This window comes from Mauremys reevesii, linkage group 5 (genome assembly GCF_016161935.1).
Source record: "Mauremys reevesii isolate NIE-2019 linkage group 5, ASM1616193v1, whole genome shotgun sequence".
NCBI classification, from domain to species: domain Eukaryota; kingdom Metazoa; phylum Chordata; order Testudines; family Geoemydidae; genus Mauremys; species Mauremys reevesii.
Window position 1 is genome coordinate 130740526 of NC_052627.1, and position 17371 is coordinate 130757896.

General features: G+C 48.3%; 1 protein-coding gene across 1 annotated transcript in view; it reads left to right on the top strand.

Moving 5' to 3' along the window:
* Nucleotides 1-824: 824 nt before the first annotated feature.
* The window catches only part of PTPRA (protein tyrosine phosphatase receptor type A), a 220718-nt gene continuing 204171 nt past the window's right edge, over nt 825-17371 (top strand). The window contains exon 1 of the mRNA XM_039542426.1: nt 825-948. The gene's annotated coding sequence lies outside the window, so the exon portion shown is untranslated. The remainder of the gene's footprint in view (nt 949-17371) is intronic.

A 17371-nucleotide genomic window follows, 5' to 3' on the forward strand; every position in this document is an offset into this window, starting at 1 on the left:
TGAGGGTGGGGGGCACAGGAAGGACTGCGGAGGAGGCAGAGGGAACAAGGTCCGGGTGGGGGCTGAGGGCAGTGGATTGAGGGTGGGGGGCATAGGAAGGACTGCGGGGGAGGCTGAGGGCAGTGGATTGAGGGTGGGGGCACAGGGGAGGCAGAGGAACAGGGTCAGGGGGGCCGAGGGCAGTGGATTGAGGGTGGGGGGCACAGAGGGGGAGGCTGAGGGAACAAGGTCCGGGTGGGGGCTGAGGGCAGTGGATTGAGGGTGGGGGGCACAGGAAGGACTGCGGGGGAGGCAGAGGGAACAAGGTCCGGGTGGGGGCTGAGGGCAGTGGCTCTAAAGGGAGCCCCCCCCCATATAGGGTGACCAGACCAATGTAAGGTCGGGACGCAGGACAAGTCCCCTAAAAGCGGGACGTCTGGTCCCCCTAGCGGGCAGAGTCCGGACTCCGCGGAGCCCTGGCAGCGCGGCGACCCTGTGGTCAGGCTGCAGCCACCTGCGCGCGCCAGCCCCCGGCCCCGACCCGTCACGCGCCCCCTCCGCCCGGCAGCGCGTTCGAAATTCACAGGACCAAGAAGAAGGGAGCCCCGCCGCCGGCGGCCAATCAGCGCGGACGTCTGATCGGCCAATGGGAGGGCGGCTTACAGCGGCGCGTGGTGCGTGCCCCCGAGAAGGAGGCTCCGCGGCGGAGCAGAAGCTGCCCGGTTGGGGACGCGGAGCGGGAACTTTTCTCCTCAGCCGCCGCCGGCCTGTCACTCGCGCGCCGCGCATGGAGCGGCCCCACGGCGGGGAGGCTGCGGGGGCGCCGAGTCCCGCGGCGCGGTGCTGAGGCGGGGAGACCCCCCCCTCCCCGGGGGTGGAGCGAGCGGGGTAAATGCTCTGGCTCCACGGGCCGCTGCGGAGTCACGCCGGAGTCACTCGCGGCTCGCTACGCACCGTCCCCGCGGCAGGGTGAGTGAGCGGGCGGCGAGCGCGGCTCGGGTCTGGGGCGGCTCCGTGCATCCCGGCTACCGGGGAAGGAGGGACCCCCCCTCCACCTCGGATCCGCCTGCGGGCTCCGTGCGGGCGGAACGGGGCGGCCCCCGGGTGTCTCCGGCTGAGCGGGTTTGCCGGCTGGTCTCCGCCCCGGGCCGGGGGCGGCCGGCTGGAGGCGATGCGCTGGGGACGAGCCCACCCCCATGAGGGCGCTGCGGGCCGCGCCGGGGGGTTGCGGACCTTCCTGTCCATCCGCTGGGCAGCTTCCTTCCACCGCGAAGGCCCCCTCCGGCCTGCGCGCTGCCCGCGGGGCTGCCACCCCTGGGGGGGACGTGAGCGTGGGTCTGAAATGCCCCTTATGGGAGCGGGAGGGTGGGGCAGGTATTCCCGGTCTCCACCCCTCTCCCCCCAGGTTAGATCCTGCCTGAGTGCTGGGCTGAGGGGCGGCGCTGGGCGGACCCTCGGCGTGAAAAATCCTTGTCCCTGTGAGGCGGTTTTTGGTGCTCAGCTGAAATCACCCTGCCTTGTTCAGGTTCTTGTACCTTGCCCTTCACCATGGTGTCCAAGGCCTGGTCTGCACCAGGAAATTAAGTCTGCTTAACTACATCGCTCAGGGGTGTGAAAAATCTGCCTTTGAGTGGTATAGTTAAGCCAGCCTATATCCCTGTCTAGATAGCAGTAGGTTAACAGAGGAATTCTTGCATCCCTCTAGTTACCGCCTCTCTGGGAGGATTAGCTAGCTATGCCAACAGGAGAACCCCTCCTGTTGGCATAGGTAGTGTCTGGCTCTACACAGAAGCACTGCAGCTGTGCAACTGTCACGTTTCAAGTGTAGACAAGTCCTAAGTGCTTGTGTCTCTCTATTATGTGAGTGTTAAGAGTATGTTATAGGAGTTGGGTTGCACAGCGATGCAATTGTTAAAACCGTTGTTAGTCTGAGGGCTGGCCCTTTCTGGCTATTAGTGGGCCCTCACTTGTGAGCCCAATCCTGGAAATGGTTCCATGGCGGTACGATGAAGCTCTGTGCATCCATATGGAGCAGGTTGGAGGAGAAGGGGTTGCTGTGGAATGGAGAAAGAGATATCAGTGGAAAATGTTGTAGGCAATTGGGATTAAATTCAGTCCTAGTGTAAACAAGCACAGCTGCCATTTTAGACGATGACTATTCAAGTGATTTATGCTAAGGCCAAACTTATTCTTCTGTTTTCTAGGTGATTTATCAGGTTCAGAGCAGCTTACACAACCACCTGCCCCCTCCCTCCTGAATACTGGCCTTTGGAAAAACTTTTTACTTTCTCAGTTCTCTGATTTTTAGAAATACAATCCCATCTCTTCCATCATATGTATTCCTCACTGGGAGAAATAAGTGCTCAAATGTCGAGGGAGGGATTATAGATGGGTGTATAATATGACAAATACTCTGGTCATCATCCTGCTTCCATTGAAATCAAGAGGGAACTTTTTCGTATACTGCAGTGGGAGCAGGATTGAGATTTAATTTCATATTTAGGTCCGTATCCTGAATAGTGTAGCCTGCTGTATAGATGCAGCATTCTGCCCATGTTCTCATAGGGCACAAACAGGGCCACAAATTCAAATGCTGTTAAAATCTTAGTACTAATATGTAGCACTGCTCATATGCAAGCTCTTTGAGGGTTGATTGATTAAGATATGTTGACAAGAATATTCCCATTCTCTCCACTCACCCCCTCCACCTCCAAAAAGGGGCAGGGGAGAAACATGACAAACACCAATAAGTATTTTGATAAATTTCCAAGTATAAACAAAACTTCAGATATTGAGGTGGAGGAGGAGTGTGCGTGTGTGTGTGTAATTGTTTATACCACAATAGCATCTGGAGGTCTCAGCAAAGATCAATGCTCCATTGTGCTAGGTGCTCTGCAGACAAACAGAGATGGGTCTTTCCCAAAGAATTTGCAGCCTAAACAGACAAGATGGACTAAGTGTGGGAGAGCCATTATTATTCCCGTTTTACAGAGAGGGGAATAAAGACAGAGTGATTAAGGCTCAGATGGTGCAGTGAGCTCTGTATAACCCATATGGAGCCCTGCTAATTTCAGCAGGGGTCTGCACTCTTGGTGTCTGTTCATGGCGAGATTATTGCATGGTTGGGGTCTTTTACGTGATTTGCCTAGGTCACTCAGGGAGCTGAGAATTGAATCCAGATCTCCTGAGTCCCAACCCAATGCCTTGGTCCTAGTTCACTCTCTTGATTAGAAGACTATCCTTTCTCATCCTAGATGTGTATACATTCTACTTATTAAAGGGAGAGAAAGCTGTCTACTGGTTAGAGCAGGGACCTGAGAGGTGGAACTCCTGAGTTTTCTTCCTGATTTTGCCAATAACTTACCCTGTGGCATTGGGCAAGTCACTTTATATTTCTGTCTCAGTTCCCCCATCTGTAAAATGGAGATGCCACCCTCTGTAAGATAGGCAGATGTCGTCATGGTTGGCTAATGCTCATAGGCTGAACATTCTGCGTAAATTAAAAATGGCTGTTAGTGTGTAAACCAGGCCTGTCTTACTTTGTTTAATCCTCTTGTCCCCCAAAATCACCCTATTTGTAGTCTAAATGGCAGATGAAGAGGAAAGTTCTTCTGACATCCAGGTCACCAAGTGGAAAGGAAACTGGAATGAGAGACTGTGGCTGCTTTGGCTGAATGCGCTGAGAAAAGTGATGCTTCTGTTAGTGGAAATCTTGGATAAAAGCAGAGTGGGGGAAAATAATTCTGGAGTCACTGAGCAGCAACCCCCTGTTCATTACAATTAACTTACTGTTTATACTGCAGTCGTACATGGAAGCCTCCCAGCAGGGAACAGGCCCCATTGTGTTGGGTGCTGTACACAAACATAACAGCAAAATAGATTCTGTGGGGTAGGAATTAAACTGCTATGTAATAAACTGAGTATCAGTGCTGCATTCTGTAACACTGCTGCACTGTTGCATGGCTTAAGATTCCCAGTGTTGTGTGAAGTAGTTACTTAACATAAGGAATAACAAATGGCTTGAATTAGGGGTCCAGATTCTCAACTGGTATAATTCAGTTCCCACTAATGTTCAAAGAACTATGTGGATTTATGCCAGCAGAGAATGTGGCCCTGAGAGCCCAACCCTTAGAGGTGCTGGGGACCTACATCTCCTGTGGAAGTCAGTAGAGAGCCATGCTGACTGCACCAGATAAGGATCTGGCCTTTTATTTTGGCCTCACCTCTCCTTCTCCCCTTCTCTCCCCCCCCCCAATACAAAATTTAAAACCTGGAGGTGGGGAGGGACCTGTAGAATTCTGTCAAACATAGCTGATGTCTGCTAAATAGTACATTTTCCATAGGGTGGATCTCTCCTTACCTGCCTGGGGAAGTGGGATGGGGGTGTGCATGCATATGTAATAGTATTAACTGCTCCAAACTTTTGTAAGTAACACTGGCTTTTGCTCTCCCATGCCTTGGTGGAAAGCCCCGGTTCAGATGAAGATCTGCTTATTTCTGATCATCTGGGATGTCATCAAGAATGGAAAATGTGACAGGAAGGAAGGGAGGCTTTTTTCTCCTGCTAAATATGGAATGACATTAAAATCTGGGAATAGCAGATACCGGTGTGAAAAGAATCCTGGCCCATTTTAATCTTGCTTCTATTTTAACTAGATCCCAGTGGTTCTTTTGTAAGGTGGGAGGTGAGGGGAGTGAAGGAGGGCCTTATACTTTGCTCACCACTCTGCTGTGAGGTTGCTGGGGTTTTTTTTTTTTTTTCCTTCTGAACTGGAAGATGCTAACCCTGCTATGGGCCTCCAGAGCTTAATTCAGTGCTGTCCTACAGGCTGAGTGCTCTTCCAGTTTTGAAATTGTTGTGTTTGTTAGAAATTAACCACCTCTCTCTTGGTGTCTGCTGTTGATGATTAGTTTGCTGAGAGCATTCAGGAAGCTACGGAAATGTTTTTGGGTTTTCTCTTCTGTTTGTTTGGGGATTTCTAGAAAAGAAAGAATAATGGTAGAGAGGATGGCATGCATGTTAGCTAGAATCTGCAATGCTTAGTGCTACAGAACAATCTGACAGATATGTAAAAGCAATGTTGTCCTTCCTGCAGAGAACTTTTTGTTCTGTTCTTTGTGTGTTAGCCAAAATATATTAATTTTTTAAAATGTTTAACTGCAGATCAACAAGCGCTGCCTTGGTCCCAGCTGTGTGAATGGGACAAAAGGGATTAGGAATTAAACTTGTAACCCAATTGCAGCTCCTCTTTTCTTTTTTAATTTTACTTGCAATTGCTCCAGCATGCTCATAGCAATCTAGGTGCCTTTTTTAGGGTCTTTGCAGCCAGTGTGATGAGCAGCCATGTTTTTTCATTTCCTTCTGTCCTCTAAGCCCATTTTCCAGGGTCACTTGTGTGTACTCTCTGCAAGGAGGATTTAATTATTTCCAGCCAGCATCAGAACCAAGCTGTTGTCATTCTCTCCATACTGCATGGGATACCTGTGAATTGTGCAATATAGGATCAAATTTCCAAGGCTGTGGGGGGAGAAGGGACATAAGGGCTGGATATCAGTATATTGGTGCAGGCCTCTTCTCCCCTCTGCCCCCCCTTTCTCAGGGATGCCAAGATTTTTTTTTTTTTTGGTGGGCCACCAATGGAAGGGAGAAACCCATTTGGTTTCTACCTATAAAAGCCTCTATTTAAATACAGGGTGGATGCGCTTCCAGGTGTGGCCTTTATATTATCCACCTTGCTGATATTTAATGACTACATTCTATGCTGCTTTTGGCAGGTGTGGAACCCTCCTTTTCCCTTGAACTAAATGCAATTTAGGGAGTTTCAGGACTGCCCATGAGGGTTTAGGAGAGGGAGGGCAAGTTGTCTTGGTCTGATCCTGGACCTGGGAAAACTCTAAAAATCTGGTTACTGTGGGCCTGGGACAAATTCTGATCTGGCTAACATGAGTGTTAATTCAGGATGACTCCCATGAAACCAGTAGTTAGTCCAGTGTAAAACTGGAGTGTGTCCTGAGTGCATAGTAGTGTGGTGGGCACGAATGTGGCTATTTTGCTGGAAGTCGGGAGTGTGCATGGACAGGTATTGTAGTTGTCCACGGGGAGAGATGGTGTCTAGAAACACTCCTACTTTTGCTTCCTCTCTACCCTGTGGGCTTGACTCTGGTGGGGAGGCCTGGCTCTGAGGGATTTTGTGGGTGGGGTAGGGGATCTTGCTGTGAAGCTTTGGGTGGGCTGTGGGTGCTTACAAAGACTAGGCAAAACACTTTGTCAAATCAGCAGGGACCCTGAGAGGTGTTTCCCATTCCCAGGGGCACCACTTCCCTGGCATCTACCTTGCTGTATTGTTCTTAGACCAATACAATATATGACCCTGAATTCCCTAAAACAACACACAACAATCAGTTAATAACCTTAGATCGGTGTAATATGCACCACTTTATCAGTCAGTACCAACACCAGCATCCTAATGGAACAACCTCTTTAATCCCCCCCTGTCCCCAGCCAAATACCAACATCCTCTCCAAACTCCCTTCACTGGCTTAATCTAGTATGATTGCAAACTAAGTTACAGGCTGTGTGTAGTTTAGAAGGAAAGACAATGTTGTGAGCAATGATCGCTCAGACTTCAGTGCTGCTGGTTGATATTGCAAAATATTCTTGATGTGTGAGAGGTGCAAGTATGAGGAGTTGTGTGAGCTACAGTGGTGATATGCCAGAGCTCCCTGCTCATCACTTTTTCAGATGAGACTTAAACCCCCAGGCACTGACCTCTTGTGATCACTAATAGTCCTGTGACACTTTGGAGTAGACTCATTGTCATCCATGCCCTGGTTTATTAAATCTGGTTGGCCAAAATTTCCCAGTTCCTGTTTTAAGGTCTTGTATAGAGTTACTGTGCCTTAACCAGTTGTTGCTTCCCGTGCAACTGGCATTAACTGGTGTGCTGGGCTAGCCTGTGTGTGCTGGGCTAGCACTGTTATTAGTTTCTGCAGTATAGAATGTTATGAAAGATTCTCTAGTTTAAACCATAAACTTTAAGCCACATGCAGGAATCACTAAATGGCCTCTGTTACGCAGGATGTCAGCCCGATAAAATGAATTCTATGAGTTTTCATTTAAGATAAAATGTAGCACTGCCGTTAATGTTGCAGAATAAAGCTTTCAAACTTGACCAGGTATAGGGATGTCTTCCAAAGTCTGCAGACAGGCAGAAGAATAGAGCTGAGGCCCCCATCTTGCATTTAGGTACTTCAGCAGTGAGGTTGGCTTCTGTAAACCTCTGCAATACAATTCCCACATGGTTCAAGTGGTCTTGCCAGGAGTCATTAAAGATACCGAAGTCATCTACATAGGCCCTGATGAAGGTGTGCAAACCCTGCAGCACTTCTGTGACAAGCCTCTGAAAAGGTTGCCCTTGCATTAATTAATCCAAAAGGCAAAACCTTAAATGTATTCAGGACAGATTCCACTATGAAAGATGATTTTTCTTGGGCATCAGCATCCAAGGGAATTTGCTAATATCCACAAGTCACATCCAGAGTATTTATGCATCCCTCAGTGGGTCCACTGTTCTGGGTGTGGAGCGTAAGGATAAGGTTGGGTGATGGCATTTAGTGTTAAAATTCATGAGATTGTGGATTTTTGATCCCTTTTAAGTACCATCACAGTAGGAGATGCCCAGGGGCTTTTCCATTTAGCAGTCACCCCCTCCCTATAGCATGCTTTCTGCTGCCTCCTAAATCTTTTTGCATTTCTCCTTTAGCATGGTGCGCTCTGCTAGGGGCAGGGCATGGCCCTGTAGTTTCTATGGAATGCACTATTTTCATAGTTAAACCTGGTAGGCTGGAAAACACCCGCCTCTGGTATTTCAGGAGGGCCAGCATGGCGGACCCAGCATCTCCTGCTTTTGAATCAACAAACCAAACAGTATTCACTGCCATCTTTCTTTTATGGTAAGCTTTTAATCTATTGACATGTACTGTTTGCACAGCTCTTCTGCCTTGGGATTTCATTACATTAGAAGTGACTTCATTTGTGCTGTCTTGTCATCTCAAAATGTCCTTCCAAACAATCTTACATTTTGTTCTTCCTCATTGGAATCAACAACACAATGTCACCCATCTCAAAAGATCTTTCTCCAGCATGCTTGTTATACCAAGATTTTGGAAATGCCTAAGTTCATCAGTCTTTAAATTTTCTTTAAAATGAGTGACATACTCCCCTTACAGACTCTCCAGACTCTTCTGTGCTCCCTTTCCAAGAGCCTCAAATTAAATGTAAAGGTCCTCTCACCTGTCTCCTGTAAAGGAGATCAAAGGGGGCAGACCTTATAGACTCTTGGGGTAATGCCTGTATGTGAATAACAAATAAGGGAGCAACAGGTCTCAGTCATTCTCTCACCAGGTAACATACATCCTCAGCATAGACTTCAGTGTCCCATTGAGTCTTTCTACCAGACCATTAGTTTCCGAATGATAGGGAGCAACCTTTATATGCCTCACTCCACCCAACTCTTTTGAAAATGACAGGCATGAAATTTGCACCATGGTCTGACAAGATTTCCTTGGGGAAAACCTACTGTGCTAAAAATGATAAATAGGGCAGCAGCAGAGGTTCTGGAATAATTTTTATAGTGGGGGTGCTGAGAGCTATTGAACCAAACTGTAAACCCACTACTTGCATCTGACGAAGTGGGTATTCACCCACGAAAGCTCATGCTGCAAAACGTCTGTTAGTCTATAAGGTGCCACAGGATTCTTTGCTGCTTTTACTGTAAACCCTGTATATAATGGACACCACTTCAAGACAGGGGATGCTGCAGCACCCCCTCTGCCCCCTAGTTCCAGCACCTATGTGCAGCAGCCACGGTTTCAGCTTGTACATTAGATAGACCTGTGATTTCAGGGTAACTAGTGGTAGAATCCACCACAGCCTGTGTGTGTATATACACACACTTCCCCCCCCCCCCCCCATTTCTGGAAGGTCTCGGTAGGACCTTCTTTGTTAGCCAGGATGTAACACCTTCTATTGGAGATCAGCACTTCACACTAGTTAATGTCTCTTTTATCTGGTGATTTATACAGTTACAGAGGCTTACAATGCAAACACTCAAATAATATTTTATGTGGGATACAGATGTTATAAATAAGATTAATGGATAGAACAACTTACTCAGACTTTATGGAATGTTTGTACTAAACACACACTTACAATTCTACTATATATTTTACCAGTACTAATGCACAGGTGAGCTGTACTGATTTTAGCCATGGTATTTGTCAGTGTTCCACTGAGGCTTGGGGACTTTGGGCTGAGCTGGCACGTGGGCTGTCAGCATCACATGTGCTATCAGCTATCCGTCTTCTCTCCATCTGTAATCTGACTGCAGACTCTTGCTATTTAGAGCTGCATTTCACTGGTGGGTGAAGGGTGGATTAGATGTGTATAGATACAGATGTCCTGTGTGTGTGTGTGTGTGTGAAGTGCTTTGGGATTGAAAAAAGATTTGGACATCTACATGGATAATGAGAACATCGTAAATTACATTAAGTAGGATTAATATTACAGGTATGGGATATAAACTCTTGTGCTCAATCACTACTGAGGGGATTAGGAAGAAAGATCCCCTATATGGAGGCTATTCCATGACGGGCGTCTACAGGGTTTCATGTACCTTTCTCTGAAGCGGCTGATACAGCTACTGCCAGATACAGGTCTGATGATGCAATTCCTGTGGTTCTAACTTTTGGGATGAAAGGTATAAAAGTAAGTATTTATTAAGAAACTTCTTCATGACACTGAGAACCCTATCTTCAGATGCAGTAACTCCTCATTTAACGTCGTCCCGCTTAACGTTGTTTCAGTGTTACGTCCCTGCTCAATTAGAGGACATGCTCGTTTAAAGTTGTGCAATGCTCCCTTATAACGTTGTTTGGCTGCCTGCTTGTAAGATTCTGTGGAAGAGCAGTGACTTTACAAGGGATCATTGCACGAGTTCCGCTTCTCCGCCTCCTACCCCTCCCTCCCAGGGCTTCGGACTTTCTGGGAGAGAGGAGGGGAAGCAGGGAAATGCCGTGTCTCCACTCCTCCCCCTCCCTCCCAGAAAGTCCTAAACGCTGACAAACAGCTGTTTGGTGGCACTTAGGATTTTCTGGGAGGGAGAGGAGGAGTGGAGACATGGGGTTTCTTCGCTCCTCCCTCTCCCAGCACTTGGCGCTTAGGGCTTTCTGGGAGGGAGGGACAGGAGCGGGGAAGCGCTGTGTCTCCGCTCCTCCCCCTCCCTCCCAGAAAGTCCTGAGCGCCACCAAATAGCGGGGGCAGGGCTGTGGCATGCTCTGGAGAGGAGGTGGAGTGGGGCTGGGAAGAGGTGGGCCTGGAGTGGAGCAGGGACAGGAAGAGGCGGGCCTGGAGCATTCCCAGCAAAGTCTGAGCCTGTTCTCTGGGGAAGCTGCTGCTGCTGCAGCAAAGGTGCTTCCTAGCATCCTTGCCTTGGGGCAGGCTGTGCCTGTGGTGGGGTAAGCCAGGGGCACTTCCCAACCACGCCACAGTACAGTACTGTACAGTATATAATGCCTTTTGTCTACCCTAAAAAAATTTCTTTGGAACCTAAGCCCCCACATTTACATTAAATCTTATGGGAAAATTGGATTCGTTTAACGTTTTCACTTAGTTGTATTTTTCAGGAACATAACTACAATGTTAAGTGAGGAGTTACTGTACATATTATTGGTCTTGTTGGGAACTGTTAGCATTAGTGCAAAGCAGTGCCTTGAAACCTGTATGTACAATCAAAGCTCAGGGAAAACTTTCCCATATCCTGAAAATACTTGTTACCTGTGGCATGCCACCTCCAGCTACATGTCTCCCCTACTATCACTCCTAATCGTTCCTGTCCTTCATATCATCATTGTCTGTGTTCTTGGTTAACTATCTGCCAAGCTCCCTCTTCTCTAAAATGCTCCTGGGAAACCTCTGCAAAGACTATCCATAGCCTTCTTTTACTTGCCTGTGGTGTTGGACTGTAATGTAGGAACTAGGATTTCTCCTGCATATGCAGAATACAAAATTGATATAATTCTAGAAGCCCCAGTGATGATTAGGACCCCGTTGTGCTGGGCGTTGTAATGCGAGTAGTTTCTGGCCTGAAGAAATTACTGTGTAAATAGGTAAGAGACAAAAGTGTGTGTGGGGGGGAAATGATGCAACATGTATGTGGAATGATGGTGGGAAAGTCATTTTTGTTCCAATTTTTCTCTTCCAGTTTTAAAATTGCATTACGGGGATGAGGTTGGGTGAAGGGATGAGTTAATTGGAGCAATGGTGTGGTATAGACAGAGGCTCATTGAACCTGGAGAGAAGGGGAAAGGGCTGGGAGTGTCTCTCTCAGACCAAAGGACCTGGGTGGGGAGGGTGCAGCTTGGGCCAAACAGCCAATCAGTATATTGAAGAAGGTGCCCAGAGTTAATATTCCAAGTCAGTCTGATCTCACCAGTATGGAGGGAGAGAGTCCTTCTGATGACATGGGCTGTCTTGCACCTCCTTTGGAGCTGGGTTTTTTTTTTTTTTTTTAAATAGCTCCTCTGAGCGCACATGACTGGGGTAGGTGGCAGGATGGGGCTAGTGCCCTGGGCATGTCTGGCCGCAGGGCTTGAGAAATGGGGACTTGAGAAATTGGGCTTCATACCCTGCCCTTGTTTCTGCTCCCGAGGCTTTTTAATAAAGTTACCATAAATATTGCAGACATGGCTTGAGCATGAGAACTGGAGGTGAAATTGAGTAGGAACAAAGTGATATTAACAAGTAAGGTTTTCATTGTGTAATCAGAGACTGCACCTACTGTACATAGTAAATTAGATGTCGGAGTTCTTTCCATTTTAATAGTCTAAGGTATTTTTTTGCATGAATAGGATCTTCAGTGTTGCTTTAAGTGATTTTCCAACTCCCTTTTAAACTTAAGTCGTCTCATCCACCCATAAACAAATGCTAGCAGAGCTTCTTGTTGGAAAATCTTGTCTCACCACCCTAGCCTTAAGGGCTGTTGGGTTGTTACATGGATCTATCTGCTCTAACATTACTGCTGGCTTAGTGGAAAGCATTAAGATTGTCTGTGGAATTTGGTTAGTGGAACCTTGGGCTTGCGACTTCTGTTTTGTCACAGAGGTGCATACAAATGGCTGCGACAACTTGTGATGGCTAAGATGGTCAGCAGATGATATAATGTGTGGAGAGACTTCAGATGATCTGAAGCCCTTAGATTGTGCACACAGCTAAACTATATAGTCACAGTTTTATTACTGATGTAATATTTACTAATCAGTAATCATCGAAAGCACAAATTAAGCACCGGCATATTAGTACAACTATTTTGTTTAATCAAACCTTTGTATTAACATACATTTTTTTTAAATGATTACTATAATATACAAACAAAAATATATCTAGGTTCAAGGGGTGTGAGAGCATATTTTGAGAACCAAAGGGATGCAGGCTGCAGTAAAAGTTAAGAACCACTGTTCTAGGTGCTGTACAGATACCTAATAGAGACAGTCCTTACTGTGGGAGCTTACAACCTAAATACACAAGACAGACAAAGGATGGGAGAATAGGCGGCAGGTTCGTATAATTTTTGGTGGGGCCCAAAATGGTGCCCCCCCCCGTGCTCTCACCCTGTAAACTGATATAAAATGAAGCTACAATGCGTCAGCACCACAAGATTACAAGGGTCAATTAAAAGTGGAAAGTCAGAAGCAGCACTTGCCTATTAATACCTAATATACGGTATTAAATTTTGTTGCGACAAAGTGGGAATGTTCTTAATGTTTTCTCTGAATACTGTGTGGGTGCCTCAGTTTCCCTTGCAAAGTGCCAACTGACGGTGTTGGGGACAAAGAGATCAGGTGGCCTCCTTGTCCGGAAGAGACACAAAGGCCAGATGAGGGAGTGTCAGTTTGGAGCTGGCTGGGGAAATCGGGAGAGGCCCAGAATTTGGGTCTGGGCTCCCCACCCCCCAAGATGGACCTGACTGAGGGGTCCTGTTTTCTGTACATACAAGCTCTGTTTTAGACTGTATCCCTGTCATCTAATAAACCTTCTGTTTTACTGTCTGGCTGAGAGTCACATCTGACTGCGGAGTTGGGGTGCAGGGACCTCTGGTTGCCCCAGGACCTGCCTGGGCACACTCGCTGCGGAAAGTGCACAGTGTGGAAGGGCATGCTGAATGCTCCGAGGTCAGACCCAGGAAGGTGTAAGCTGCTTGCCCTGGAGACAGTATGCTCAGAGAGGAGGCTCCCCCAGAGTCCTGACTGGCTTTGTATGGAGTTGTTCCAAAGCATCCCAGCATCCCCTTCCACACCATGCGCTTCCCAGAAGTCTGCACAGGCACTGACACTCCCTCCTCTGGCCTTTGTCTCTTTTCCAAGCATTAGGAGGCCACCTGATCTCTTTGTTCTCCAACACCTTCAGTTGGCACCTTGCAGGAGAGTGGCCCAGGCCATCAGTTGCCTGGAGACAGGGTGTCAGCCATTCTCTGTGCAGACAGCATCACACTGGCCCTCTAGGGCTTTACAACAATCACACCCCCTTATCCCACCATCTAGAGCCTTAAGAAATGCATTGGGGAAACTGAGGCACACAGACAATATTCAGAGAAAACACCTATATACGACCAGTTACATACTTTGAAGGGTGTAAAATAATCAAATATTGTGCTAAATACAATGATACTCCAAACTGACCACCAAATTTAAGTTGCATGTTTTTCCCCTCAGGTGAGGGTTCTGGGGTGGGGCTGGGGATGAGGGGTTCACAGTGCAGGAGCGTGCTCGGTGCTGGGGGTGCAGGCTTTGGGGTGAGGCAGGGCTGAGGATGAGGAACTTGGGGTGCAGACAGGCTGCCCCAGGGCTAGGGCCAGAGAGGACTCCCCATCACCACCACTGGCAGCAGCAAGCTCCAGGGGAGGGACCCCTCCTCTCCCCCCTGCCCCCCACAGCACACTCACTCTGCACCACAGTCACTGCATATGTTCCTTCCTAGGGCCCCTCAGGTCCAGAAAGCCCACTCACCTCCCCTGTGATGGGTACTAGGGGGTGGGGGTTGCCATCACAGGTGGCCTTCCATGTTGCTGCCCCTCACCATAACTTCACTGTGGATGGGGCTGCCCCTTGCCCAGCATGGGGCAGAAGTGGGGTCTGCATGGTGATGGCTATGGGGCAGGGGAGCAGGGTGTCATAAAATTCACCCAAGCCCCAGCTGCTCAGGTAGGTCTATGAATCCCCCTCCCCCATCTGCCCTGTGGTGGGTGGATGCTGGAGGGGAGGGGCACTGCCTTCACATATGGCTTCCTGCCTCCCTGACCCCTGTTGCAGCCTGCAGCCCCTCACCATAGCTTCAGTGGGGGGGGGGGGGACGGTGGGAGGGGATGGCATGGGGCTGCCCCTTCCCCAGCGTTGGGCAGGAGTCGGGGCTGGGCGGGAATCATAGGGTCAAACACTCACGGAAGCCCAGGACCTGCTCAGGTGGGTGAGGTCAGTCTCCGAGTCCTGGCCGGAAGTGCCCTTTGCATCTCCTCCAGGTAGGGGGAGGGGAGGGATGCCAAACATGGCACAGCCCCCTCCCCTCCCCCGGCCGGTGCTCCAGCAAGCAACAGCAGCCGGCAGCAGCAGAGGCAACAGGCAAGGCAAGGGAGAGAGACATGCCTGCGTTTAAGCCTCCAGCCTCCGGGGTGGGGCAGAGGAGAGGGCTGTCACCAGCACGGCGGGGCCCCCTCCCCCTCCACTCGGAGATGGTACAGTCAGGAACAGTCAGCAGCAGCTTGCACTCACTGCTGACTGCTGTTGCTGTTATGCTAGGCAGCTGAGCGGCAAGGAAGAGACTGAGACACACAGACGCAGCTGCCTGCGTTCAAGCAGTTAAGCTCTCTGGGGCCGGGCGGGGAGGGGAGGGGAGAGGGGAAGCTCTCCAGCCCTGGTGGCGGCGGGGGGGCGCTCCAAGCAGGGGAGAAAAAACATTGGTGGGGCAGAGCCCCTGCTTGGGATTTATTCCTGGGGCTAAAGCCCCAGAGCCCCATATAAGTCGGCGCCTATGGATGGGAAGGGAAACAGACACGGGGGGAAGTGACTTGCCTAGGGTCATGCAATAGGTCAGTGGCAGAGCCACGGATACAATTAGAATAGAACCTGTGTCGCTTAAGTCTCAGTCCTGTGTCCTGTCAGCTGGACCACACTGCCCTTATTCTTCACACCCCATTACCTTAGTTCAGGGGTCTCAAAGTCCCAGCCCGCAGGCCATCTGCAGCCTGCGGAGGAGAGACCCATGCAGCCACACTGCTGGCTCTGTCTGCTGCAGGCACTGGCCCCCCATTGGCTGGGGGAAAGGGACCAAGATACCATCACTAGTCGCCGGGCAGGGTCAGCCATGGAGGCAGCATCATTAGGTGCTGGGCAGAGGCAGCATCATGTTTTTCCACAGTATAAAGTTGTATGACAGTTTTATTATTTCTAAGAAATTCTAAATAAAAAATACAATATAAATGTTTTCTTTTCTGAACACCATCTTCAGAGACGACATTGGCCTGCGGGGAGGATTTGAGGACTGGCCCTGGCCCTTTGAGACCCCTGCCTTAGTTTGTTTAAACTTGTTACCTTTGATTTCAAATTTAATTTTTGAGCTCCTTGAGATGTGGACTGTGTGTACAGCACTCAGCATAATGGGACCCTCTCATCTTGACTGGAGCCTCCTGGTACCACCTCTGTACTGCTAATACTAATGGCAGTGGAAAGGAGAGGAAATGGCAGGGTCAAGACTGAAATGTATTCAGGTCCTGATCCAATGGGAGTCTTTTATTGACTTTAGTGGGATTTGGATCAGGTTCTAAAAGAGTTGTGTGGATAATCAGGGTTACAATAGTAGGGGGTGTTGCAGGTTAGGTTTGAAGTGTTGATTTATTTAAACACCGATTAAAGTACTAGAACTGCCTCATATCCTCCAGAAGTAGCTGAAGGGGATGTCTTTCTGCTGCTTCTGGTCAAGACGGATTGAGCAGTGGACCCCAATTCTTATTTCTCCTCCTTGCTAGACTGTTTGGCTATCCTCTTTTGCCCTAGTTCAAATTATTATAACTGAAGAGTTTGAGAATAAGAAAATCCTTTGGCATCACTGGACCTTCCCACTGAGCCCTACTACCTTATACAATGATCCTTTCTATTGTAGAAGCTGTATAGGTATAGGTTGGGTCAATAACTGGGTCAGAACACAGAACAAAACTTCAGAACACAGATGAGCAGAAACCCCAGCATGGTGTTAGAAGGTGCTGCGCTTCTTAAGCTAACATCTGTCTAATGAAACCTAAAGATGAGATCCTTAACATTAGTGACTGCAACAGATCCTATGGCACTTTGTGGTGCATGGCATTCTGTCTCTTCCCTTTTGTTTGGATACAAAATTCCTCTATTTCCTTTCTTAAACTTCGGTGTAGCACTGCTAAACAGCTTCTACGTTCTGCTCCAGGAGTTGAGTTGTCAGTATTACATGATTTGCTAAAATGATTTTGGTACTTAATTATATTGGAGAAGGGCCCAGGCTGCAAAATCCAGATTTTGGTTCTTAAACTTCCTCACTTCCCTCCCAGAGATGGTCATATCCAGGGTCTGGTTCAGGCCCATCTATATGTAATGTCTATAGACATATGTTTATGTAGTATCTAGGAGTTCATAAGACAGCAGTCACCATGCTATCTAGGTGTTACACATATACTTCACGGTTATATTGAATGTATTGCATGTTGTGGTGTGTTTTATTTACTAAATTGGATTTATCATCTCACCTGAACTTTACCTCTGAACCCCATCTCTCTTGGGACTATGAAGCTGGTTAGGGGTGGGAATCATAGAATTGTAGGACTGGAGGGGACCTCAAGAGGTCATCTAGTCCAGTCCCTTGCATGTAGGGCAGGACTAGATATTCTAGACTATCCCTGACAGGTGTTTGTCTAATCTGCTCTAAAAAATCTCGAATGATAGATTCCACACCCTCTCTAGGCAATTTATTCCAGTGCTTAACCACCCTGACAGGAAGTTTTTCCTAATATCCACCCTAAACCACCCTTGCTCCAACTTAAGCCCATTGCTTCTTGTCCTAGCCTTAGAGGATAAGGAGAATAATATTTTCCCCTCTTCCTTGTAATCTTTTTTGTACTTGAAAACTGTTACCATGTCCCCTCTCAGTCTTCTCTTCTCCAGACTAAACAAACCCATTTTTTTTCAATGTTCTCTCATAGGTTATGTTTTTTAGACCTTTAATCATTTTTGTTGCTCTTCTCTGGACTTTCTTCAAATCTTTCCTGAAATGTGGTGCCCAGAACTGGACACAATGCTCCAGTTGAGGCCTAATTAGTGT